The sequence below is a fragment of the Sciurus carolinensis genome, chromosome 16 (genome assembly GCF_902686445.1).
Source record: "Sciurus carolinensis chromosome 16, mSciCar1.2, whole genome shotgun sequence".
NCBI classification, from domain to species: Eukaryota; Metazoa; Chordata; class Mammalia; order Rodentia; family Sciuridae; genus Sciurus; species Sciurus carolinensis.
Window position 1 is genome coordinate 60,399,459 of NC_062228.1, and position 27,319 is coordinate 60,426,777.

Sequence of the window (27,319 nt, forward strand, 5' to 3'; positions counted from 1 at the left end):
GGGTTTTTTTTTATGTCAATAGAGACACCAGTGTTGGGGCATAAATAGTTAGAATCATTATATCTTGTTTTTCAATTATTTCCCAATATGAAGTCACCTTTTTAAGTCCTCTGATTAATTTTGTCTTGAAGTCTATTTTGTCTGATGTGAGAATACCTACCCCTGCTTGTTTTCTGTTTCCATTTTCATGGATAATTTTTCTCATTCATCCACCTTCTGTCTGCAGATGTTTTGTTTATGAGTCTCCTGTACACAGCATATGGTTGGAGGATTTTAAAATCCAAACAGCTAGGTTGTGTTTTTTTAAATGTATTCTATTTTTTTCTAGTTAGTTGTACATGACAGTAGAATCCATTTATACATTTTGATAGATCATACATAGATAGAGTGTAATCTCACATTTTTCTGATTATACATATTGTGGGATCACATCAGTCATGCGATCATACATGTACATGAGGTAATGATGTCTGCTTCTCTCTACTATCATTCCTTCCCCCATGCCCCTTCCACTCCCTTCACTCTCCTCTAACTAATATAAAGTAATTCTATTCTTCCCTGTGCTCTCCCTTATTATGAATTAGCTTCCAAATATCAGAGAAATCATTCAGCCTTTGGTTTTCTGGGTTTGGCTTATTTCACTTAGCATGATATTCCCTAACTCCATCATTTTCCAGCAAAGGCAAGAATTTCATTCTTCTTTAAAAATAAGTAATATTCCTATATATGTATATATATTTTCTTCATTAATTCTTTTGTTGAAGGGCATCTAGGTTAAAACTGAACATCAAAAAATAAAACCCCAAAAATCCAATCAATAAAGGTTCTAAGAAACTGAACAGACACTTCACAAGAGATGATATGCAATAGATCACAAATACATGAGAAAATGTTCAACATCTCTAGCAAGTAGAAAATTGCAAATCAAACCTAATCTATTTATTCTCACTCCAATCCAAATGGCAATTATCAAGAATATAAGCAACAGTAAATGTTGGTGATGATGTGGGTAAAAAGGTACACTCACACTTTGCTGATGGGAGTGCAAATTGGTGCAACCATTATTGAAAGCAGTATGGAGATTCCTCAGAAAACTTGGAATGGAACCATCATTTGATCCAGTTATCCCACTCCTCAGTTTTTACCCAAAGGAGTTAAAATCAACATAGTACAGTGACACAGTCACATCAAGTGTTATAGGTTGTGATTTTGGTTGAAAAATTTTCATGTTCTTGTAGGAAATGATCTTTATTTCCTGCCATTTTGATTTCTGATATGTTCTGCGACTCATTATTCATTCATACATGTATTATTTAATCTCCAGCTGTTTAATTGTTTCTGTTTTTACCTTGCTATTTCTTTCTAATTTCATTTCTTCTGAAATGAAATATTTCGTTAACTGTATTTTAGTGCTGGTTTACTTATGAATTCTTTTAGTTTCTGTTTATCACGGAAAATTTCTATTTCATCACCAATTCTGAACTATATATTTCTCGTGACATAGAAATGCCCTGTTATCTTTCAGGGATCATATGTATTTTTCAAGCCGTTTTTGGATCTTAAGGCTTGGGCTACTAAATCAGGAGAAATTTTAATTGGCTTGTTTCCAAATGTGATCTGCCATATTTTCCTTGATGCTTTCCAAATTCTACCAATGTTTTCTACATTGGAAATTTTAATTATAATGTGTTGTGCAGAGGATTTTTTTTTGATATTATCAATTTGGGTTTTTAAATGTCTCTTGTATGTGCATTTCCATCTCATTCCCAAGATTTGGAAACTTTCTTCATACTATATTTTGAAGATGTTATGCAACATTAGTTTTTTAAAAGTTCTTATTAAATATACATGACAAGAGTGTATTTTTACATATTAAACATTCAGGGAGTATAACTTGTTTTAATTAGGATACCATTCTTGTGGTTGTACACGAGGTGGACTATCACTGGCAGAATATTCATATAGGAACACAGGAAGCTTGTCAGATTTATGGTACTGTCTTTCCTATTCCTATCCCTCTTCCCTTCCTACATTTACCTTTGATCCACTGATATTCTGCTCTTCCCCTCCCACTCTTTGTTGTGTGATAGCATGCACATCTTGGTTTCTTCATCTATGCCAATAACTCTTAGACTTGCCTCAATGTTATCTCACGTTCTTTAATATAATAGTCATGGTTTTTCCCCAATCTTTTCTTTATAGTCAAATTTATTTTCTAGATTATATAATTCATCTTGGAGGACAGAGAAACTTTCTTCTTTTTGAATTCATATATTAGTGATGCTTTCTTTAAAAATTGTTCAGTTTATGAGTCTGCTCTATGGTTCTTTTTCATGATCTATCTCTTTATTGCAATGTTCTTTCACTTGATATTTTATCTCTTAATTCCTTCATTATTATTTAAGTATGAACTTTCTAAAATTTTTATCTGATATTTTCTCTTCTTTGTTGTGAGATCAGGTTTTGCAGTGTTGTGGGCTAATTCGGTTGCTGTGTACCCTAGTTTTTTTTTTTTTTTTTTTACATTTTTTGTATTTTTACATCTATGAAGGGATGATTATATCTCCTAATTTTATGCAAGGTATTATTAAGTGAACTCCATTCTCTTAATTGCTCCTGACAGGGTGAATATCCAGGTATTGACTCTGCCTCGTATCCTCCACTATGCCCAGTATCAAAGCCAAGCATACATTTCAGGTCATGTGTGCATTTCAACACTCTATAGACACCCGTACTCAGTCATCCTGATTCAAATGTGTACATAATATGTTGATTCCCATGCTCTCACTTCCACCTTACACACTCTCACAATGCACACACCAACATAACTGTCATGTTCCACTCAGTCACATACTCACTCACACATTTATCTTCACTGTGTGTCTCAGCAACTTGTACATATGTAGAAATTTCTGCTTAACTACAGGCCTATGAATGTCATAAAAGTGGTGGTCATGTCTGCTCTTTACATTCCTTTCAGCCTACCACACCCTACCAGGACAGCATTCTATACTTGCAGCATTTAAATAGTCTTTTGAGTTTGCTATTAATGCATGGGGTATGATGTGTAAAGCCACAATCAAACTTGCTCCCTGTTCCACAGTGTTAAGTCTGCCATCCCGTATCCCTGTGTCCTCTACTCACTCTCGTCTATCACAGAGCAAGACACTGTCACTCCTCTAAATGCTTCACTACTAAACAATTGCTGCTGGTTATTGTTGACATATGTCCCACGAGTTGAAGCCTTTGAACAGTGATCAAATTCTCAGGCAGGTCAAATAGAGGAAAATTATGAAAAATGAGTTTATCTGACAAGTTAAAGAATAAAGATTCTCTCTGAATTTTTTTTTTTGTTTTTCAGAACCACATTTGGTCCTCCAATCTCTGCTAGGGAATTGATTTCAGTGTGCTGTAGCAGCACAGTGGTTGCTTGCAGGACAGCCTCGGCTCAGAAAAGATGGAGGTAGGATTAAGTTAGTAAAATGACAGGAGTCTCTTTTCCTTGCTGAGGTGGATTTGATTGGCTGGTCTAGATGTTGAAACACATCATTTTTAACTGGAATCTCCAAACTACCATAGAGCTCAGTGGTATATTTGGTTTCAGAATTGAACTCAGGACCTTGGACTGCATTACCCTGTATAAGACAGGATGGCTGCATGAGAGTGCTGTGACATCCAGGGCACCAGGTGCCAACCTGCAGGGCCACCGCCGTCCACCTACTCTTATCTGGGCCTCTCTTTATTTCATCTTCATTCTTTAGTCACACTGATGGTACAATTTTGGGAAAAATATATTAATTCCATATATATCCCATGTACCTTCTGGATCTGTTTTCCATTTCAACCACACTATCCAGAAAATAAGAATATATGAGATAGTCATATGGAGAATTGTTTTCCTACAGTATCCAGTACTCATTCTTCCACTGTATTTTCCACTGACAAATATTTTGAGGTGCACACCTCTTGTACAGTCATTGTTATTAAACTGCCTTTCAAGGACTTGTGACTCATTCATTTGATTTGCTCCAACTATACTAATTCCTACAACTGTGTACAGGATGCTGTGCATCAGCAAAGTACAATCACCTTTATTCCCTTCCACTATGTATATATAGATCTCACCTTCAGGCAGATCAGAATCTCAATGCCCTTTGGGCATTACCATGAAAGGAATTCAACTCTCCTGTAAGTTTTTCTATTGGTGTTTTGAGCATGAAGAATTGTCGTGTCCCTCGCCCGAAAGAAAGCACGACACAGGAATCTTCCTTCAGCAGTTTAATCAGGACCTTATTATTATATAACCATGGTTTTTCTTCTTCTATCCTTGAGCCGAATTCATACACTTTTATACTCTTGCAATAACCAATCTACTCCTGCCACTTGGCCTATGTTCATAGGTGCTCCCATTTGCAACAGTTGGCTCAACCAAATATGGGCTTGTTTACCTAGAAAGCACTTCAGGAAACCAGCGCCATCTTATCATGGCGGCGAGGCGGCTCGCCACAGCTCCCCCTTCTTTATTTTATGAACACAGGTGAAGGTAGAGGCCCTATCCTACTGTGTAAAAGTGGCAGATAGTGAACGTCAGTCCCAGAGTGGTGCCTTCTCCGGGCCTTATAAGTGGCTTGGGACCGTGCCTGTCTTAGGTTGAGGGGTCAGCCCGTATCCTTACCCGTCATCAAAGACTGTAGATCATGCTACAGCTTCTGTCTTAGGTTGGTATACGGCCACCTCCTACATTACCCGTCTTTGACTACCGGTCCAGCATACTCAGCCATACTTGAGGGGAACTGCCGGCCTCTAAGGCTGTCATGACTTGTTGAAGGATGATTCGATCTCTCTGTTGGGTGCTCGTAATTGATAAATTAAGCAAATGAGATATAAAACACCTAAAATATTAGTCCTAGGGAGCCAAGGCCTGCCCATTGTTTTACAAAACCTAGAGCAGTAGAGAACCATTTGACCATTTCAGATACAGGTGCCACATTTACCCTGGTGGTATTGACTCTCATAATTTCAGCTCTTAGTTGAGGGGTTAAATTGTCAAACCCATATGACCAAGTACAAGTAAGATAGTGAGAAAGATTTCTAGACAACATAGCTGCATGGCTATCATTATAAAAAGTGATAGGGGCAACACAAACTGCTCTTAAAGAAAGAACACATCCCAGACCCATAAGTTCTTGTAACAAGTCCACTTGTTCTTGTAATAAGTCTACTCTTTGATTTACTAGGAGGATGCCTGTTCTTAAATGTTGATTTAAGGTCTCTTGAGTCTGTAAGGCAGTGGCAGTGTTTTCTGCCAAATGATTAACTGTAGTTGTTGTCTGTATTGTAGTTGTCAACGCGGCTGCTGCGGTTGTGACTGCTGCTGCAGAGGCTGCAATGGCAGTGATCACAGCTGTTGTGATGCCAAAATCTCTTTTGTTTCTTGATAATAGTACTGGTAGTTCTGTATCTGTAACAGAGACTGGGACTGGTAGGAAGGTAGGAATAGGCATTAAGACTGCCCGTGAGAACCTAGAAGCATTTCAACATTGAGAGAGAAGTTTGGAGAATAGTAGCTTGATAAATACCCTGCTTTAAAACTTGTATACTTGGAAAATATGAATACATTTAATATACAAGGAGTGACCATTTCACAATTACCTTGACACTTTAATCTTACTAAATTTAGTTTTTAAAGAAAAATTTAGACTCTGTAACATAGTACAATACTCTTAACAGTTGTTTAACCATAATTGTATAAACCCCAATTTTTAAGACTAATTGTTTTAAAGAATAAAACTTAATAGACACAAAGTTAAGAGTAAATTAGTGTTTCTAAGAAATCCTTGTTATTTTACCATGTCATTTTACCATATAGATTAAACTTTGGCTTATATCAGAACATTAGTATTTCACCTTAGGAAAAACCTTAAATAGCTTTAACTGTTTCACATACACACAACCAACTTAGTTACACACAGACTTGTTGAAACTTGCCCTTTACTTACACACAGACTTTCTTAGCACTTACTTAGACCCTCATGTATTCCATCACACAGGCACTTTCTTACCCAGAAACATTTTCTTTTCCTTTTTATTAAATATATTTCCAAACCTAGAACCTTTTATTCTCTCTTTCCTATCTGTTGACCCCTTTTTGTTCACATTCTGAAACAACTTTTATGAAATTTTTGAATTTAGATAAATTACACCATTTTAACAAGATAAAATACTTTGTTGTTTATAGTACTCTAACTGAAACACAGTTGAAACCTTTAGAACCCTTTGTATATAGAATTGTACTTGTTAAGACATAACTCTTAGTAACCTTGTTTTTAGTCAAGATATTAGACAAGTGTCCTGAACAGTATTTGCTGTCTCTTTCCTGTTGAAGAAAAGTCCTAGAAACAATTGATATTAGACATTGTTTAACATCAACATTCCATTAGTTTGACCACCTAGAGACTTGCAAGTTATTTTTAAAGACATTTCACTTTTATTAGTTTACTCAATTTAAATTGAACCTTTTTAAATCACGTGAATAAAAGTATTTGGATCCATTTTTAAATTTTAATTTTAGGCGCGCTCAGTTTTGATACAGACAAAACATGACATTAGACAGCACAACATACACATAACACAAAATCAAAGGCCTTGTAACTTTATAGGTGAATCTCCATTGCAATGTTACAGATGTTCAAAAACTCTAGTTGAATAAAAAATAGAACTGATCAAAAAGAAAAAAAATCATTAATCTAGGTATGCAGGATGAAAATTATGAGCTCAAAAATACAGCATTAAAGAAAAACAAAACAAAACAAGAATCCTGGAAAATGAGTTAGTTCTGTGTAGCAGCCCAGGAGTTTAAAACAGACACCTTTTTTTTTTTTTTTCTTATCTTCAGGTTACCCCCCTTTCCCGCTGAGACTGTTGCAGTTTACATTCCAATGCAGGCTTCAGCAAGGCCAGGCAGGGGGGAGGGAGGATCACCCAGGACTTTTTAACCCTTTTTCTTCCTGGTTGAGAAATCAGGTTAGGTTTGAATGCAGAAAATCACAAAACATTATTTCTTACTACTTTTGAGGAATGGAGCTGCTGAGCTCTCTGCCTAGGGGGAGGACTGCTTCAAGGACACGGGTGTTCCCTCCCTAGGTGGCCATGGAGCTGCGTGGAAGGGATCAGGAGGGGGGCCTTTTTCTGTCTCTTGTGATAGTTTCTCTTGATCCAACAAGCCCTTATCTAAAAACCAAGGGGCTTTGTCTTCTACAGTTTTTAAAAACTTCCTAGCTGAGAAAACCTTTAAAGGTGCTCCATTATCCTTTAATAAAGCCTTTAATAGTCCTTCCATGCGAACTCTAGACACCTCAGAACCCATGATTAATTTGCCCCCTTTCGAGTGCCACTTTCACTTTAATACTTTTAATGTGGACCGCTTTTCATTAGTCCAGGGTGTAGCCGCCTTTCACGTGCTACTTTCACTTTAATACTTTTAAGGTGGACCGCTTTCCGCTTAGTCCACCCCGAGCCGCGTTTCGCTTAGCTCTGTCTCCGGACTGCCTTTCGCTAGTCCACTCCGAGCCGCATTTCGCTTGGCTCTGTCTCCGGAATGCCTTTCGCTAGTCCCCGCTCTCTCTTTATCTACAGAGGAGCGTCCCACTATGTGTGGACCCCACTTACCTGTGGTACTTACCGGTGCACCCCCTGACCACTGAAAGTTCTGATTCCCGGGTTTCGGCACCACTTGTCGTGTCCCTCGCCCGCAAGAAAGCACGACACAGGAATCTTCCTTCAGCAGTTTAATCAGGACCTTATTATTATATAACCATGGTTTTTCTTCTTCTATCCTTGAGCCGAATTCATACACTTTTATACTCTTGCAATAACCAATCTACTCCTGCCACTTGGCCTATGTTCATAGGTGCTCCCATTTGCAACAGTTGGCTCAACCAAATATGGGCTTGTTTACCTAGAAAGCACTTCAGGAAACCAGCGCCATCTTATCATGGCGGCGAGGCGGCTCGCCACAAAGAATGACTAAACAATAGCACATAGTACAAAAACATGCAATTTATATAATTATTAAAGAATTTAATAATTTCATATTCCCTAAAAGCAGAGGCTGGATTGAATGGAGTCATTGCTCATGAGAAAGAAATATGGGGAAATACATAGAAATCAGTGCATTGGATTAAATTAAAGGGTAATAGAAACACTTGCTAGAGAGGAGAGGGTGTGGAGACATACAAAGGTTCACAGCAGGATAAGGATTCTCTGGGTTACTCTGGATTCAAGGCAGAATCTGGGGGCAACTGTGATGCTGGGAATGTGTTGAACCTGTTGCTTGTGCCTGTACAGAAAGAGAATTATGGAGCCACTGGACCAGATCATGAGCACAGAAAGGACAACGTGAGGAAATACAAACAACGTTGCACATAATGAGTCTGTGATTCTGTTATAAAGTGCAGAAGTGTGGTATCCGTAATCTCTTTTCTCTGACAGATCTTTACTACTCCATTTGGCAAATATAGAGAGAGGAAAAATGGAATTTACTACCATGTACAGGATTCAGCAGGGGGAAATAGAGAATTCAATGTACTTGGAGCTTTTCCTTTGAGATCTTTCTGGCAGGAGTTCATGCAGCTGATCTTGATGTTCTGGGAGTCACTCAAGAGGCAGGCAATACTGATGGAAGCACTCTTGCCCCCTCACGGAATGTACAAAATAAGTGTGTCTCCAAAATCACTGAATAAGTCTTTCAAACCAAAAGCTGTCATTGTCTGGGGAATTCCTCCACCAGAATGACCAAAGAGTTGGCTATGATCAGGTGCCTGAGAAAAAAATTCATGGACCTAAATGTGCACTCATTGCAGTACAGGAATAAATGATAATACAGCAGAGAAATTTCCCAAAATTCCAACTGCAGTCTGTGATAATATCATGAGTCCCATTGCCACATCTCTGTAGTGCATTCTCTCATTCAACACATATTCCTTTGGATGATAACAACCATTCTTTCTATGAGCAAAATGACTCATTAAATTCTTTCTAGTGAAGCACAGTGACACACACCTGAGGTCACCAGATTCTCAGGGCGCTGAGGCAGAAGTACAGTTTGAGTTTAGCTATTAAAATCTAGCCTGGGAAACATTGCAACACCTATCTAGGAATAAAATATGTATACTGTTACATCAAGTATAACTTTTACTGTATTCCTCTGTTGGATTGAAAACATCAAGATGCACCTATGAATGGGGGGAACTCCCAGATTTTTTTCATGAAAAATTCAGCTTTAAAAATTAGTTGATGATCAACTGGAGGAAGCAATGAAGTGTGAGATCAAAGGACGGAAAACATAATTCAACATTTTAAGAATAAACTGCTATATCATAGTAATTGTGAAGTAGAGGACTATATTGAATATTTAGTGAAAATAATTCTTGGGTTTTTCATTAGGTATTTGTTTTTTCATTCATTTTTTTGTGTGTTTTGCTGTGCTTATTAGTTCATGGAGATATACACGTACACAAACTATTTTCTCCTCATTCTTAGCTTTTTAAAATGTCCATTATTTGTAAAAATTTTCCTTGGTCTGTGCTTTGAGGGTTAGGTTTTTTGATTAGAAATTTTTGTTTTGCGTTCTCTTGTTTTTATTTGTCTGTTTCTCTTTTTCTCTTTTCTTTGACTGACAGCCAAATTCCATTTTTCTGTCTTTTACTCTCTCTTTACTTTGTTACATCTATTTTTCCTTCTTCCTCATCACATACTACTTCTGAATTCTCTCTTTTCAAGTTTTGAAATGATAAACTCTTTTCTACCTTCTTATCCTTTGTTCTTTTCTCTTAATTAACTGTGTTCTTATAATTTTTAACACTAACTGTTTTGTATAACTCCTGACCCCACCATTAGTACTATTGCAATTATTACTGCCATGGATGCCATTCTTGAAACCTGTTGTTTGCTTTTTTGACAGATAATGGTTCATGGTTACCTAATTGTTTTGGCTGGTAGCAATTGGTGACCCTACCATTTCTGTTTTTTCTTGCTACTTATATTATAGACGTCATTATAGGAACCAAGTATTTGGATGAAATCTCTATATTGTTTGCAGAGGTTGTTACTTATTGTTTGTTTCCTCCTATTCTGGGGAGTTCTTGAACCTATAGGGATACTACAAGACCACAGGGTAGAAACTCTGCTATTAAATTAAACTCGGTCAAAAGACACACAAATTAATGATACTCAGTCTTCAGCTATACCTTAGTACAAAGATGAGAAGAGAAAAAAAGTCAAACTAATGATCACACCCCAACTAGAAACAGCAAGGGCTAGGCCCTTAGGTACCACCTGTGGACATCCATTGCTATAGTTGAAACAGAGAGATGCAACACAAAGGCTCTGCACAGCCCACCCATGAGAGGGTCTCAATACCCATCACTCCAACACTCTATTTTTCCTAAATTAGACTATATTCTGTGTCACAGTATAAGGCTTAGCAAATACTAAAAGAATTTGATGTTATCCTGTCTATTCTGTCAGATGAGAATTCAATGAAAATAGAAATCAATTGCATGATTCTCAGAAGCTACAAATTACATGCAGATTAAAATATACACATTTTTAAGTGAGGGATGGATCATAGAATAAATGAGATATGAAATCAATATTTTTAACAAATAAATGAGAACAGAGATATCACATATTAAAATACCTAGATTAGTATGAAGGCAGTTCTAAAAGGAAAATTTATAGCATTGAATGTCTACACTAAAAAATACCAGAAAAATTCAAAATAATTATCTAATGCTAAACTATAAGGCCCTAGAAAAGGAAGACAAATTAATATGAAATCAATAGAAGACATGAAATAATAAGACCAAACCCAAAATTAATGAATTTGAAAAGTTAAAAATGTATTACAACTGTACATGGTGCATACTTGTAATTCCAGTGACCTTGAGGCCAATGCAGGAGGATCACAAGTTCAAGGCTAGCCTCAAAAACTTATCAAGGCCCTAAGCAATTCATCATGACCCTGTCACTAAACAAAATTTTAAAAGAATTAGGGATGTTGGTCCCTGGGTTCAATCTCCAATATCAAAAAATAAAATATGAAAGAAAAGCAATACAAAAGATCAGTAGAACAAAGAAGAGAGCATCCTTTGAAAAGATAAACAAGATTTACAAATTTTAGTCATCTAATCAAAATAGGGCAAAAACCAAAATCAACAAAATAAAAGATGAAAAAGGAAATATCAGCACAGATATTTCTGTATTCCAAAAGATGAATAGAAACTACTTTGAATATTTAATCTCTCTGTCTCTCTCTCTGTATCTCTATTTTCAATATCTTCTATAGTAGGAATTTAACACAGAGAAGCTTTATCAACAGTCTAAATCCTTAGCCCCATGCACGTTTCATTTTTTAATTTTCAGACAATATAGAACTTCACTATTTTGCTGGGACTGACCTCAAACTTGCATTCTCCTGACTTAGTCACTGAGTCTCTGGGATTAGAGGCATGCACCACTGCACCCAGTTCTTATACTCTAACCTGAAAATCAACAATAGTCACAATTTTATATATCTATATATAACCTGATCAAATGAACCAGGAAGAAAGTGTACATAAAAATACCAATATCAAGTTAGGAAATTGAATTATCTATTAAAGTCTTTTTGGTAATGAAATGATCAGTACCAGATAGATTTTCAGCTGAATTCTACTGTACTTTTAAGAAGTCACACAATACTTCCCCAAATTATTCCACGAAGTAGAAATGAAGGGGGTTTTACAATCTATAAATGATTTATAATTCTAATAGCAAAACCATACCAAGAAACTCCAAGTACAGAAATCTATTGATCAATAACCCTGATGAATACAGGTGTAAAAATACTTAGTAATATATTACCAAATTGCCTTCAGAAATACGTCAAGAAGGTAATGTACCATGAATAAGTGGGTTTTATCCCAGGAAATTATAGTTGGTTTACCACAAGGAAATCAATAAATGTAATTCACCACATAAAAAGTAATTAAGGATGATGATCACATGATGATATCAGTAGGTGTAGGAAAAGTCTTTGACAAAATTCAGCATCCACTAAAGTAAAAAACACTAGGGAATCTAGGGTCAGAAGTTCCCTAATATCATAAAGTTTATAAGTGACAACCCTAAAGTGATCATCTTGAATGGAAGCAAATTGAAAGCATTTCCTCTATAATTTGGAACAAGACAAGGATATTCATTGTGATCACTCGTATTCAATATATTTTTTGAAACTGGACACAACAATCAGGGAAGAGAAAAAAATTAAAAGAATATATATGGAAAAAGAAGAAGTCAAATTATCTGTTTGGGGTTGACGTGATCCTGTATTTCAAAACTCCATCAGGAGAATTCTAGAACTGATAAATGAATTCAGCAAAGTAGCAGGATACAAGAGCAATGTTCAGAAATGAACAGCTTTCCTATATTCTAATAGTGAATCTGCTGGGAAGGAAATCAGGAAAAAATTCTATTCACAATAACCTCAAGAAAAAATACTTGGGAATAAATCTAACCAAGGACTTGAATATTCCCTATAAATTAAAACTAGAGTGCCCTGAAGAAAAAAAATTGAAAAAGACATTAGAAGTTGGAAACACCTCCCATATTCTTGGATAGACATAATTAATTTCGTCAAAATGTCTTTTTCTTTGTAAGCATTATACAGATTCCTTGAAATCCTCTCAAAATACCAAATGACTTTCTTCATGGAACTAGAAATTCAGTCCTAAAATATATTTGGAAGAATAAAAGACCCAAAATAACCAAAGCAATTCCAAGCAAGAAAAGTTGTGCTAGAAGAATCATTATCAGACATCAAAATATACTGTAGAACTAAAGTAGAAAAAGCACAGATTATTAGAATCAAAAATATAAAGTCCAGTGAAATGGAAGACACAGAGACAAGTCCATAGATTTACAGACATCTGATACTTAAAAAGGTGCCAAAAATATATGTTGGAGAAAAGACGGCCTTTTCAACACAGAGCTCTGAGAACACTGGATAACCATTTGTAGAAGAAGGAAAGTAGATCCTTTTTTCTCACCTGGAACAAAAGTGAAATGGAAGTGGATCAAGGACTTATGAATTAGAGTACAAACTGCAACTGGTAGAGAAAGAAATAGGCTCAATGGCTAGAAGAAATAGGCTCAACATATTTAACATATTGGTGAAGATATCAGCTTTCTTTTATTTTTTAAATTTTTAAAGTTTATTTGTTCTAATTAGTTGTACATGACAGTAAAATGCATTTATATATTTTGACAGATCATACATAAATACAATGTTATCTTTCATTTTTCTGATTATACCTATTGTAGGATCACATGGGTTATGCAGTCATACATGTACATAAGGTAATAAAGTCTGTTTCACTCCACTGTCACTCCTTCCCCAATTCCCCTTCCCCTCCCTTCGCTGCCCTCTAACTAATATAAAGTAATTCTATTCTTCCCTATGATGCCCTTATTGTGAATTACCTCAGCATATCAGAGAAATCATTCAGCCTTTGTTTTTTTGGGATTTGGTTTATTTAAATTAGCATTATATTCTCTAACTCCATCCATTTACCAGCAAATGCCAGAATTTTATTCCTTTTTAAAGATGAGTAATTGTCCATCATATATATATAAATATGATATATATATATATACTAATATATATATATATCACATTTTCTGTATCCATTTATCTTTTGAAGGGCATCTAGTTTGGTTCCATAGTTTAGCTATAGTTTATTGAACTGTTATAAACATTGATGTGACTGTGTCACTGTAGTATGTTGATTTTAAGTCCTTTGGATGTAAACTGAGAAGAGGAATAGCTGGATCAAATGGTAGTTTCATTCTAAGTATTCTGAGGGCTCTCCACACTGCTTTACATAATGTTTGCACCAATTTGCAGTTCCACCAGCAGTGTATGTATAGTTTTTTCCCCACATCCTCACCAACATCTGTTGTTGCTTATATTCTTGATAATTGTCATTCTGTTTGGAGTGAGATAAAATCTTAGTTTTGTTTTGCAATTATCTAATTGCTAGAGATACTGAACATTTTTTCATATATTTGTTGATCAATTATATACCATCTTCTGTAAAGTGTATTTTCAGTTTCTTAGCCCATTTATAGATTGAGTTATTTGTTCTTTTGATGTTAAGTTTTGTAAGTTCTTTATATATCCAAGACATTAATGTTTACCTGAGGTGCATGTGGTAAAGTATTTTTCCCAATCTATGGGCTCTCTCTTCACATTATTGTTTCTTACAAAAACTTTCTTGCATCCCTAAAACTCAAGATTAAAGCCAAAAGTGATGGAATCAAATTAAAAGGCTTCTTAACATCAGTGGAGATCCTTAGGAGCATGAAGAGATCGTACAGAATGTGAGAGGATGATTGCTAGCTACTATCTTGACAGAGGGGTTAACATTCAGAATATATAAAGAATTCAAAAATCTTGCATCAAATAAGGCAAAAACAACTAAGCACCAAACAAATAAAGAAACACAAAACAAATAATCCCTGGGTGATGTCATGCAAGCCTGTAATCCCAGCAGATTGGGAGGCTGAACCAGTAAGATCTTCAATTGAACTACAGCCTTAGCAATTTGGGAAATCCCTAAGCAACTCAGGGAGTCCCTGTTTCAAAAGTAACTAAGAGAGTTTCTGTTTCAAAGAAAAAAATTAAAAGAGGGCTGAGTATGTGACTCAGAGACTAAGTGACTCTGGTCCAATTCCTAGTACAAAACAAAAACAACAAAAATTCACCCAAATAACCCAATGCATAATGGGTTAATGAACTGAACAGACATTTTCCAAAACAGGAACTAGAAATGGAACACAATATATGAAAAAATGTTCAACAACCTGGAAATCAGGAAAATACAAGTTCAAAGTACATTAACATTCCATTTCACTCCAGATAGAAGGACAATCATCAAGAATACAAATAATAAATTCTGGAAAGGATTTGGAGAAGAAGGTAGACTCATTGTTAACGTGACTGTAAATTAGTACAACCACTTTGGAACGCAGTTTGGAGATTTCTCAAAAGATCAGAAGTAGAAACACAATATGACCCAGATATCCCAATCCTTCATATTTATCCAAAGGAACAAAACTTATCACACTATAGAGGTGTAATCACATCACTATTTAGTATAATGCTATTCATAGTAGCCAAATTATGGGCCAGAAAGGTGCCCATCAAAAGATAAATGAATGAAGAAAATGTGATATATATTCACAATGGAGTTTTACTCAGCCATAAAAAAGAATAATATTATAGCATTTTCCAGTAAGTGGATGGAACTGGAGAGCATCATGCTAAGTGAAATAAGCCTGACTCAGAAAATCAAAGGGTGAATGGTTTCTCTCATACGTGGAAGCTGGTTCAAAGTAAGGGGAATGGAGGAAGGATGTTGTAAGGGAAGATTGGTGGAGAAGGGAGGGAGAAGGGACAGCAATGGTGGAAATATGGGATGAATTTCACTATGTTAAGTCATTTTACAATATTCAACCTGTATGAGTATCTATAAAGGGTCAATTGAAATCAATAAAGAGAAGGAAAACCAGTAAATTTGGAGAAGGGGAATGGTGTGAGGGAGGAGGGGAGAAAGGGAATGCACTGGGAACTGACATGAAGCTAATTAAATTTCATGTATGTATGATTATATCAAAGGGAATCAAGCATATTGTATAACTATAATGCACTAATAAAGAAAAAAATATTTTTGTAATTCCAGGAACAAATATATAGTAGAATGCATAAATAGGTTATTGAACAACTTTAATTTTTCCCTAAACCATGAAACATGAAATACTGATATGTAATAAAATGTTGTAGGATAGATATTAAGTCCTTATCAATTTCATGCTAAAAGCTTATATTTACAAACACCTATTAAAGCACTGATAATAAAGCAAGATTTTTGAAAACAATAAAATACATTTAAATAGGATGTGGACACTAGAAATTCCTGGACATGATATGAATTGAAATACACAAAAGATAATGTGCCCTGAGCTTCAGTTTAAGGTGAGAATTTAACAAACCATAGGAAACAACACATGAAAACATTGGTCCTAACAACCCTTATCCAATACTCATAAAGTTATGTTCCTTTCTAACTTTATTCCCAAGTTCATCAGGTGAAGAATTCTAACCATAAACAACACACCACAGGGGATTCAGTGGAGATGCAATATCTCTTTCCATTAAGTTGATCAAAAATAGATAGTGGAAGAGATCCAAGAGAGTGGACTGGAGGGAGGCTGTGTTCTTTGTAAATCCTTAACTCAAGTTTCAAGCAGAGGAAAAATCTGTTTCTCTGTGAGGCAGTCTTTGCTCTTCATGGATCCCCTGCTGTTTAACTCTTTTGTCCACATCAATCACCTGTGAGCAGATCTCCAGCTGACTGCTGTTGTTTGGAAGTCATCTGTCACAGTACCTGCAGGACCCTGTGCCTGGCTGATCTTGCCTGGCCTCCAGTACCCCTGGTCTGACCAACCCTACCCACACAAACTCAGAGCCCATGTACCACCCTGCAGCTCTCCATTTGCCAATACACTTGGGAGCCTGTGTAGCCATCTTGGATTATACCAGAAATGAAAGCTGCCATCTTTAGGTGGGGCCAGTCCAATCCTGAGACCCCTGCTGGAGAATGGAATCACATTGTCAATCACCTCTCATGCACCAGGGTACTAAAGACTGGGAGGTTTGAATAGTTTATGACTGTTATAGAGTGTAGAATTTTTTTTCTCCTTTTTGAAAATTTTAAGTTTTGATTTTTTATTTTTCTTGCCCTCTATTTTCCTTTTGTTTACCTCTTTCCTCAGAATATCTTTCTCCCTTTTCACATGCTAAAAACCAATCTCTTTTGATTACACTTTCACACTTCCTTTGATCTAGAACTTGTATATACTCTTTTATTACCCCATTAACAGTTATATCCTACACCCCTCCCTCTCCTGAGGCACATGGGGGTTTGGTCAACATGCACCAAATTCCATTACAACATAAAAGACTCTAGTGATCTGCTGTACAGCATGGGGATTGCAGTTAGTAAGATAGTGTTGTGTACTTGACATTTGCTGAGCAATCTTAATTGCCTTTACTATGAACAAAGTTAAATATGTTAAGTGATAGTTAATTTTATTTACTTGGATGTAATTATTTCTACATATCTACCCAGGTGAGTTCCTCATATGTACACCAAAAATACATACAAATTCAATTGTCAATTGTTATGGCAAGATTGCAATAAATCACTGGGTGAATTTTGAAGCAGGATCTGAAACACTTATTTACCTGTTAGTGGCTGAGATTCACCAGCTAGTGGGATGGTGGGCAGACTGCAAGTCTACATTTTCTGAACCCCTACAGGGATTAGAGGACATCTTTTATACCATAAGTAAAGCATGTCTCTACATTAATCATAAGTGGTTGTTGCTATGACTCAAAATCACAAAAAGTATCATGAGATCTAAAATCATAAACAGAAGGGAAAGTGGGTCAAAATGATCCTCATTGAGTACAAGTTAAAGAATGGTCACTAACATTTATAGAAACATTAATATTCTATGCTGTTAGGGTATGGTTAGGGTACATTGTCCAAGAGAAATGGGAATCAAAATGAGAACAATTTTACATTGTTTAAGAATTGCCATTTTGTGTTGCCAAGCATGCTATGCTAAGCAGCTGCTGAGGGGTACAGAGGTGGGTTGTTCCCATGGGAGAAGCATTTCTTACATGACATGGAGTCTTAGGATGAAATGGAGTCTTGTTTGGTCATTGCCCACATAGCCTGGCCCATAACATTGTCATATCTCAGTAAGGCAGGGCTGAGTCTGTAAGCACATTCCCCTATTGTCCGAGCAGGGTTGGTTCTTGTTTTTTATAGCTTTTTTGAGATAAAATTGAAGTACAATAAAATGTACACATTTGAAGTATGCAATTTGATCAGTTTTGCCATGTTTTAACATGTATAGAAACAATATGCTCAATATAAAAAGGATTTCCCATAATTTTTTAAAAGAAATTGAAAACACATAGACTCTCTTTCCTGCTTCATTCATTACATTAGGAATCAACCACTTTAATATATATAGAACACCACCCCATATCTCAACTACTTTAAAATTCAGTGGCACACTTCTAAATATCTCACAGGTCAAAGAAGAAAGTATAAGAAAATTAAATAAAACAAGCTTTGAACTAAATGATTATAAAAACTTAAAATATGAGAATATCTAGGATGAAACAGTACTCAGATGAACATTTATAACTTAAAGTACTTGTATCCAAAAGAAGCTAGATTAACAAACTATTTTCAAAAGGTAGTAGAAAATTAAAAACATGAGTAAGAGCAGAAATACATGAAATAGAAAAGAAATAATGAAAACTAATACTTGGGAAAAATCAAGTCTAATCAAGAAGAAAAGGAAGAACACAAAAATTAATATCAATGGCAAGGGATCTATCAAACAGCACTGCACATGTTAAAAATACATTAAGGCAATATTAAAATTTTATGTCAACATAACATAACATAATGCATGACATAATGCTTACATAAAGTGGTCTATATTAGAGAAGAATTCATGTGCTGCTGAGAAGAAAGTGTATGTAGTCATTGATGGATGGAATATTCTACGTCTGTTAAGTCAAAGTTGTCAAGTGCTTTCTTGTTCTTTACTTTCATCATTTAGTTTTTGTTTAAAGGATCTATCCAGTATTGGTAGATGCATGTTAAAGTTGCCCAGTATTATTATGCTTTGGCCTATTTGATTCTTAAAATTGAGAATGGTTTATTTGAGGTATAAAGATGCTCCGTTATTTGGGGAATATATACAATTGCTGTGTCTTGTTGATGTATATTCCCTTAAGCAGTATGAAACGACCTTCATTGTCCCTTTTGATTAACTTTGGCTTGAAGTTCACTTTATCTGGTATAACGTTAGACACCCCTGCTTGTTCACACAGTCTATGTGAGTGATATTTTTTTGTTTCCATCCTTTTACCTTGAGTCTGTGGATGTCTTTGCCTATGAGGTGAATCTCATTAAGATAACACATTGTTGGGTCTTGCTTTTTAATCCAATATGCCATCCATCTCCTATGATTGATGAGCTTACGCCATTTATATTTAATCCTATTATTGAGAAATTATTTTAATTCCCTGTAATTTTGATTTGTTTTTAATTTGAATTAGTTTCTCCTTGTGTTCATTATTCTTCTAGTATAGCTCCTCCCTTTGCTAGTGTTCACTTTTGGTTTTCATTCCTCTTCATGAAATAGTTTATTGAGAATGATTTGTAGTGTAGGTTTTCTAGTTGTGAACTCTTTTAACTTTTGTTTACCGAGGAAGGTTTTTATGTCATCATTAATTCTGAAGATTCCTTTTTCTGGGAACCGTATTCTTGGCTGGAACTAATTTTCTTTCAGAGATTGGTATGCATTTATTCCAGACCTGCTAGTTGTGAGGGTCTTCACTGAGAAATCGGGTGAGATCTGGATTGGTTTCCCTGTAAATATTACCTGCAACTTTCTCTGGCAGCCTTTAAAATTCTATCCATATTCTGTATGTTATACATTTTCAGAATACTGTGTCTTCGTGTGGATCTGTTGTAATTTTTTATGTTTGGGGTCCTGGGAGTTTCTGTATTTGCTTTTGCATTTTATTCTTTAGGATTGGAAAATTTTCTGATTATTTCATTGAGAGGATTTTTCATTCCTTTTTTTTTTGTATCTCTCAGTCTTCATTTATACTGATAACTTAAAATTGGTCTTTTTAGGTTATCCCATATTTCCTGTAAGTTCTGTTCATGGCCTCTTAACATCTTTTCTCCACAGTCAGCTTTGTTTTCAAGATTATATAATTTTTATACATTCCCTGAAACTATGTCTTTCAAGAGATGTAATCTAGTAGTTATGCTTTCCATTGAATTCTTATGGTTTATTGATTCCTTCATTTGAGGATTTATGTTTGTATTTTTATTTCAGAATCTCTAACTCTTTTGTGAAGTACTATTTCACTTCATTTTTTTTCTTTTCTTTTCTTTTCTGATTTTGTTCCCTATATTGTCCTTTACTTCAAAGTACAGTTTGAGTATGTACATTCTGAATTCCTTCTCTGGTATTTCTTCCACTGTGGTGTGGTTAGATTCTGTTATTGAAGTATCTTGGTTTGTTTGGGGCAATTTGTTCCCTTGCTTTTTAATGTTATATTTCCCTACCCATATAGCAATATGGATCTAAGGTAATGCCATTTCTACCCTGTGGACTTGTAGTGTTCCTGAAGGTTTCCAGTACTTCACACCATAGGGGTGAGATAAATAATAAATACACCCAAACTAAACAGTATATAACGTTAAACCAAATACTTCCTATTATGACATATATATTGACAATTGTCATAATAAACAGAAAATATGTGAGCACAGTACAATTTTAATTTTGCAGAACAGTTTACAACTTTGAATATCTCGCTCATATCCCATGTGGGCAAGGGAAAGAGTTCCTGTAGGAGGGATGGACTGGCTGCAAAATAAAACCATGAAATTTATTTATCAGAAATAAATACAAAAAAAAATTATCTTAAGACAGGGATATGACTGGGTGAGTCATCCAGAAAGGTCTGGATCTAACAAAAGAAAGGAGCCCACATTTGCTTTATTTATATTAATAAAGATGAAATCAGACTATTAGGAGCTTCTTCTCCACAAACAGAATGGAGGGTGGAGGGAAGCAGGACTTTTGGCTCTAGCAGCTCAGTCCCACATCTGATGTTTGTATTTGAACTTGAGAGGTGAGCCAATGCAGGGTAATCATATGACTCAGGTGGTCTTGAAGAGTCATTCTCCACCTGTGACTTCCTGAGGACAGATGTTCCTGGTTAGTGGCTTGAACTATGCTGAGTTCTCATATGAACTCTGGATGGCTTCCTGCAGAATGGCCAACTGGGAGAAAACAAGTGATATAAGATGTGATGATTATAATGGAGGAAGAGAGAATATAAAGTAAAAATTAAAGGAAGAATGAAAGCACGTACAATAGAGATTGGTTGTTAACAGAAGAAATGAGGGAAAGAGAATCAAGGGAAACATATAAGTGAGAGAATATATAAGAAAAACAAAAATTAAGAAATACAGAATCCAAAAAAAATGAAATATACTAATCAAATATCCTAGTCCTCAAAGTATTGACTCATAAAAATATTTGTCTTGAAAAAATGCAAGAAATGAGGAAAAAACAAATATGAATATTTATAAATATCCATGAACCATTAAGGTCATAATAAAACAGAGGGAAAAAAGAAAATAAGAGAGATATTGATGAAAAGTTAAAGAATTGTGTCTGTTGAAGTTCAAAAAAATTCTGTTTCCCCTCTTAGCAATGTTCGGTGGTGACGCTAGGGTAAGAGATGTAATCCTGTAGGTGGAATTCCTGGAAGTGGGATATAGACTTAGGTTGTCTCAAGGCTCTTCCCTAAATGGCAACTGTTCTTGCAACTTTAAACCAGTGCACTTTCAGGGCACAGCAATTGCTAGTCAACATGGGTACAATGACACCCAGGAATCTCCCTTGTGTTCCACAAGTGTGGTTAATGAACCAATTCTCAGTCAACTATGTCTTCTGCAATTCCCTCAATTTCTGGTCTCAAATTCAGTCTCCAAACTCGTTCTCATTCTTCCACACCCTTTCAAATTCTTTGCCAGACATGTCTCTCTCAGTTGGTCCTGCAAGCATCTGGGTTGAAGGAGGATGTAGAACCAGGTGTGTTTTCACAACCAGTAGTCTGCTGTGTGAGCTCTTTCCACACTTGATTGTCTCAGGCTCACTTAGGCACACTCTATGTTATGCAGTGTGTTTTAGCCAGGCCTATATTTGGGGCCAAACTTGGTTTTGCCAGGAATTGGCAGCTCTGTCAGCTGCTGACCCCCACACCACAGCTGCAAAAGTTTTCTTCGTTTGTTGTCTGGATGCAACCTGGGCAGATGATGACTTCTTTCCTACACAAGGATATTGTTCAACATGCCTTTCAGTTCAGGCAGGTGATGTCCTTGATCTGTAAACTCTCTCTACCCAGACATACCTCTGACCTCCTGAAAATACAGATTCCCTTAATCCCGTTGTCTCTCTTCTTCGCTCATGGAGGGACCATTCTGGCTGTTGACTCCAGTCATGGCAGCTCCCATGGCACTGGAGATTTCTTCCTTATAACAGCCAAATTCCTGAGCATCTAACTGTTGAATGTCCAGTATTCCAGTAAATACTCCACACCACATTTCTTTTTTTCACCTACCTTCCTGAGAGCTGCCTGTTTGCTTTCTTGGTTTTACCTCATGGAGCAGTCTGAAAAGTGAACTTCTTTATTCTGACACATTGAAACTTCTCAGGCTTTGTTTTTCACTCTCAGATGTGGTCATACACTGAACCTTCCCTAATCTCTCCTAGCCATGAATCCATTCCACATCACAATTACCACACACACAGCTGTGTCCTGGCATATATAATGTTTGGTGTTCTGTGATTCCTCTCATAGTGACCTTTGGGCAGTCCTTTTACAGAAACTGTCAGGGGGTTCCTGATAAAACCCATTATCAAAACTCTTCCTACTCTTTTGTCCCCTTCTCAACTCCATTACTTCTTTCCACCCCCAAGGCCACTGGGCCCATACAAGCAAATGTCCAAATGAACCCTCAGTCATTCTCAACATGCAATTCAAACTCCAAACTGATGTCAGCCAATACCATCGCCCTCCATGTTTCTCCCAGGAGCATGGCTGTTCATATATATTCTTCCATATGTGCCTGGTCCTAAACCAAGACACTTCCCGGGTTTCACTGTTGTCTATTCCTTTCCCTATTAGCACAAAGTGGTTTCAGAACCTCATTTTAGTCTTGGAATCTAGACGAATACATCTTTTAATTTACATTTCCTGTTGTTACTCTTGCGCTTTTAACCATTATGGCCTACTCAGGTCTCTACCCACTTTCTTCCACAGCTATCTTGTTACCCTCTCTCTAATTGGTTTCCTCCAACACCCATTCTTTCTTTCTAGATTCACCTTTAGACACATCTGGGCCTGTTTCAGACAACTACTTAATCCAGGACCTGATACCCCAGCAATGTTCACAACTTCCCACAGTGTGTAGGTATGAACCCCTCAGTGGCATTGAATCTTCTATTATCTTCACCTTCCAGGGACTTTCAATATTTTTTGTGTTCAATTGCGATCCCCAGGAGATGCTTAAGTCCTCTGTAACCAAGCACCCCATGTCTCCCTTCCCTGGTGTACTCTATGTCCTTATGTCCCTTGATGCCAGTGTGTCTATACCCAGTCATGCACATGAGCTTGTTCTGGATTTGTAATGAGCTTTTGTCTTTTATCCTGTGTCTTCTCTCTTTTGTCCTCTCTCTCCTCCACTCCACATCACACCAACATCATTCTCAAGTCCCCTTTTCCCATGTTATTTTTTACCACTACAACCTAATACTCATTTAGTGTCACTGCCAAAAACATGATTTCATTCATACCATAGGTTTTCACCTATATTATAAATCTCACAGTATTTGTTAAGGTGAATTATTGTAAATATTGTCCTTGCAGGGTTAGAGGGAGTGCATAATAGAATGTGCTTTGGTCATCCCTCAGGGCTGCTGAATTAATGTTAGTAGCCCTGGTATATCTGAGAGTTAGAGAAATGTTGGCACAGGAATGTCAAACTGTCTGATCCTGCTGATGTCACTGTGTGGTGAAGATTTTTTTATTTCTCCCTCATCTCATTAATGGAGGTCAATACTGGTAGAGTAATTATGCAAGTGTTTACAAGGTATTGGCTCACATTTTTGCAGATGAAACTAGTGACTTTCAAGATAAATTACTAGCATCACATTCTTCCTTTTCCTTGTACCTGTGTTGGTATCCTTCCTATGGATTTTTCTCATTCCATCTCTCTGCAGATACCTTCAATGATGATGCCACTCTTTGAATTAAGAAACAGGAAGCAACTAGATTTGGGGTATAAAACTTCCCAGGGAAGAAAGGAGTTCAATGGGACATGGGTAGTTCAGTGCTGGTCCTTCACATGACAGACCTTGGTATTTCCTTTCCTCTCCAAATGAGACCCTGTCTGCCTCCAGGGATCATGGATAAGCAAGAACTCCTCTAAACACTGCAATATTCTCTTAAGACATGTTATGAAGAAATTTATAATTGTTGTTGAAGTGTGTCACCTGGGGAGAATGTTTTCAGCAGTGTCCTCAGCTCCCCAAGCCTGCATGCTCATTGCTGCTACAGGCACAGTGATAATTTTTGTCCTCATGGGAGGTGAGGTCACAGAGTCACAGTTCTATATCTGAGGACTTGGTCATTTCTCTGAACACACATCCTGGTCACAGAGGCCTCTGCACTGAGATCACCATCCTGGCAAAGAGAAAGAGCCTGATGAGTAATTCTGTTAGTCTGAGAGCAGCATCTGTAAGGGAAGGTCCACTTCAAGAGTCTGGGTAAGTGATCACCTAAGAATACTGAATTGTGGATTGAACCCTGGAGAAGCCAGCACCACATAGGTTGTTCAGTAGTTGATGATGAACGAGTCTAGGGAGTAAAGAAAAATGGTGTCCCAGCCTCAATGCCAATCCATAATGACTCCTAATAATTTAATGTGTTCCTCAGTAACAGCAATAACTGTGGTTAAATTCAAATGAAAACAAAATGTAATTTTCAAGGTGTTTGAGGAGGTTGTGTTTGTGTGTGTGTGTGTGTGTGTGTGTGTGTGTGTGTGTGGGTATGTGTGTTTGTGTGCATTTTTTTTTTGTTTTGGTTGTGGTTTTTGGTACCAGGGATTGAATTCAGTGGTACCGGACCACTGAGCCACATCCTCATCCCTATTTTGTATTTTATTTAGAGACAGTGTCTCACTGAGTGGCTTAGTGCCTCTCCATGGCTGAGTCTGGCTTTGACTTCTTGTTTCTTCTGTCTTTGCTCCTGAGCCACTCAAATACAGGCATGTGCCCCAAGCCTGACCTTGAGGAGATTTTTTTAAAATCATTCAGCTGCTCAGTTTCATTACAGTAATTCTCCACTAAATCTTCAGGATTTCTAGTGCCAGAAGTCTAGTCTCTCCCTGCTTGTTGTATGGAGTATGAGGAGCTCCCAGGAATCCTCTGTTCCTGTGAAGAATGTGAGGTGATTGTGATTGCTTGAGTAGAAATTTTCTCTGACTCTGAGCATGGTGAAGCCAATCGAGAGAGCTATTTTACCAATCCTGAAAGCATCAGTCAGGGTTCAAGGACGTTGATGACATTTCTCTCTGGTGTGGAAACGAACATGTATGGAAAAGTGGACATGATTATTACAGGTTTCCAACACCACCTGTCAGATGTGTATCTTTTTTTCATGCCAAATATATTCTGATTGTAGTGAATGCATCATGTGGTATAAATCTGATAGTGGAGCAGGCTCTGAGTGTGCAGGGTGCACAGAAATTCCCTTCACTATCTGTTCAAGAATATGTAAACCTAAATGTTTCTAAACAGTAACATTTTTAAAATATATGCATTGAAATAACTGCAGGAATTCTAGTATTTCAACTTTTAAATGCCACACACAGGAAATTCATATGGGTGGCTCCTATTGTAATATCATTCACTAATCTTGCTTCCTTGAAACAGTTTTACTAAGGTATTAATTAACTCTTATCTGTATGTTCTGAAAAAGTGAATACTTTCTTTCTTCCCTATACTCTTTACTCCTGTGTTGTTCTTATATATCCCAAGTGTTAGGATGTGGCTTGAAAATATGGCAAAATTCCTGTGATAGGTATTCTAGTACTTGTGTTCCTAATACATAACCATGTGAGTCATGGAGTAGCTTTCCTGAAGGGGAGCCCATCCTGTGTTATTGCATGTAACCCACCATGGGACAGGTGCCTGCAGTGCTATAAAACCCTAAGTGCATCTGCTGTTATGAAATTACCTAAATGTTTCTTCATAATTGACCTTGCTCCTAGAGTAAATGTTTACAACCAAATGGAAGTATTTTATAATACAAAGTTTAAAAAGACCACTACATTTTTTTCCACTAGAAAATATTAAGAATATAGAAAAGCAGAAGTAAATATGAGCTGGATTGTTAGAAGTACCCAACACTAGCATTAAGGCACCTGGTGGTTCACCTACCCTTTCTGTAAACACTCGGTCAGTTTCAAGACACCTCTTAGCACCTGAAGAGGTATGAATTTGGACAGAGACTTAAACTCAGTGTGCACAATTTCTCCTGATCATCATGCAAAGTCATCTCAGCACCTGCCTCTTGTTGTGAACGTTCAAGAATCACTGTATGCTGCCTTCACAGCAGGGATTTTGACACATGTCATACAACCCTCAGTAAAACTGCTAGTGAAAATAAAACCTTAGGTAAGTTTTCACAGTGAACTCTCAGGAGAGGGGGCCATGCTGGGTTTTGGTTGACAGGACACGTGCAGCCTAGGCTTTCTCCTCCTCTTCAGGACACCCTGCCTGGGACAGCAGGGAACTGGCAGGATGGCAGCCAGTGATGTGGCTGTAGGAATCATCTTCCTGACACAGACTGTGTTTGGAGCTCTGGGCAATTTATCTCTTCTCCTGCATTTCCTGGGCCTTGGCCTCACTGGGTGCAGGGTAAGGCCCACAGACTTGATTCTTAATCACTTGACTGTAGCCAACTTGTTAACCCTCCTTTGTAGAGGAATTCCTCAGACAGTGGCAGCTTTTGGAGTGAAAGATTTTCTCAGTGATATTGGATGCAAGCTGCTTTTCTATCTTCAGCGGGTGGGCAGGGGTGTATCCTTTGGCAGCACCTGCCTCCTGAGCATCTACCAGGTCATCAAGATCAGTCCTGAGGACTTCAGCTTTTCAGAGCTTAAACTCAAAGCTCCTAAGTATATTGGCTCCTCCATGTACATGAGCTGGATTCTCTATCTGCTTATAAATATTGTTATTATTAAATTTATGACAGAAAAAAGAAACAAAAATAATGTCATGAGCCTGATAGATTATGGGTACTGTTCTGGTGTTCATCCTGATGAAACCTTACAATCACTGTTTGCAGCATTGCTCTCATTTCCTGATGCTGTGTGTGTGGGCCTCATGCTCTGGACCAGCAGCTCCATGGTGCTCACCCTGCACAGGCACAAGCAGAGAATGCAGCATGTTCATAAGACTTGCTTCCCCAGATCCTCCCCTGAGTCCAGAGTCACCAAAACCATCCTTCTCCTGCTGAGCACCTTTGTGTCTT